The 1,804-nt window shown below is 45.4% G+C and overlaps 1 non-coding gene across 1 annotated transcript; it reads left to right on the top strand.

The window, feature by feature from the left end:
- Positions 1-538: 538 nt before the first annotated feature.
- On the top strand, positions 539-645 carry LOC125081506 (U6 spliceosomal RNA). The gene has a single exon (XR_007121711.1). It is a non-coding gene; the product is annotated as a U6 spliceosomal RNA (small nuclear RNA).
- The last annotated feature ends 1,159 nt before the right edge of the window (positions 646-1,804 follow it).

Genomic DNA, 1,804 nt, shown 5'->3' with positions numbered 1-1,804 from the left:
TGGTAAACAAAGATCTTTTCTTCTCCAGCCATTTCACCTTGCAAAATACTCACCTTAATGGGGAAAACCGTTTGGGGTGAGTTCTCTTGCACTGACAATCCCTGGGCCTAGGATTTGCATTAGTGAAACTCTGAGGTCAGTAGAGAATGTGTCAGGGGGCATTCAAACAGATAACCAGAGATGTTAAAACAAACAAACCAAAACCAAAACAAAACAACAACAACAACAACAACAACAACAACAACAAAACGAGGCCCTGACCGCACCCTACACCACCCCCGACCGCACCTTCAGGACCACCCCCCCCCCTTGATGGGTCCACCCCACACGGCCCAACCGTCGCAAAAAAATAAAATGAGGCGCTGTCCTACCTAGATGAATTGAAATCAGATACTCTGAAGATGGGTCCAGGTGTATTATTTAAAATTTCCACCAGCGATTATGATGAAAATAAGTTAGAGAACCACTGATCTCCATTATCCCAATAAACTCTCTCAGCCACACTGTTAACTAATTTGGACAATGTAAAATACATAGCATGCTCACTTTGGCAGCACATATACTAAAACTGGAACCATACAGAGAAGATTAGCATAGTCCCTGCACAAGGATCACATGCAAATTCGTGAAGCGTTCCATATTACAAAAAAAAAAAAAAAAAAAAAAAAAAAAAAAAAGGTAAAATACACAGCAATAACAGGTTGACGAAATCCAGTTCCTCATCTCCAGTCAAATATTTTCCCTGGCTATGCAATAAGTAGTTACCTCTCAATTCTAAATTATCAACTTTGCTGATGATAATCCGGGAGGAGACAGCAGAGTGCTGGGGGCCCCACTGCTATCACGGTTGTTGGGGGATGGGGCAGTGCGCCGAGGCAGAGGCCACATTCTTAAAGGAAAGGCATTCCGAATCCCCAGATTTTGTTTCAAATGGCAGTATCATTATTCTGCTATTATCTACACCCAAAAACTTCAGAATTATCTTTCTGATAACAAGAAAACTTTTTCTTTTCTGACGAAAAGTTCTACTTTTCATGCAATATCTGTCTCTCCATTCTTGTTCATTCTTTTTTTCACACACTTATCCCTTGTCTTTCTCAATGGCACCACCTAAACCAAGGCCCTTATCACCTCCTTTCTAAATTACTAGAATTCATAACGAGCCTCGCTCGCCCAGATTCCTCTCTCTTCAAATCATCTTGCTCACTCCAAATAAATCTCTCTAAAATAAGTTTCCACCATTTCACTGCTGTATTCCCAAATTTTTCCTGGTTCCCGTTGCCTAAAAGGCCCAAATCCCTTGCCCCTCTACAAGTTAGCCAAAAATTACTTTTCCAAATCTATCTCCACCTTTCTAGTCAAACTACTCAGGGCTGCTTGGCTGCGCGGAGCCCGTTTTCAGCAAACACCGCGCCTCCTGAGAAGGGCCGCGTTCTGCAATCAGGCAGTCGAGCCAGCAGATCCCTGGCTTGTTCACCCCACGCTACTCTGCTTCACCTTCCCCACAGGTGAGTAACAATACTGCTTTCCTCAGGTCACCGTGAGGACTAATGATGGAATGAGTAAAACGATGCAAAGAGGACGGTGGACATGGTAGCTATTATTACCACTTTGCTTAAACTATGTCCCGCCTTGTAGTCGACCCTGTTCCCACTCCTTCCAGGACCGGTTACCAGACTGTCGCCTCTGGGTCTCAGACCCACCCCTCTGGGTTTCCCTGGAGGCGGGCGGCTGAGGCTGCAGACCGGTTCTGCTCGGCCAGCTGCTCCTCCGCAGCTCGTCCAGCAGGAGGCGCTACGGGGAG

The sequence above is a fragment of the Lutra lutra genome, chromosome 11 (genome assembly GCF_902655055.1).
Source record: "Lutra lutra chromosome 11, mLutLut1.2, whole genome shotgun sequence".
Classification (NCBI taxonomy): Eukaryota; Metazoa; Chordata; class Mammalia; order Carnivora; family Mustelidae; genus Lutra; species Lutra lutra.
This window is presented reverse-complemented; position numbering and strand designations above follow the sequence as displayed.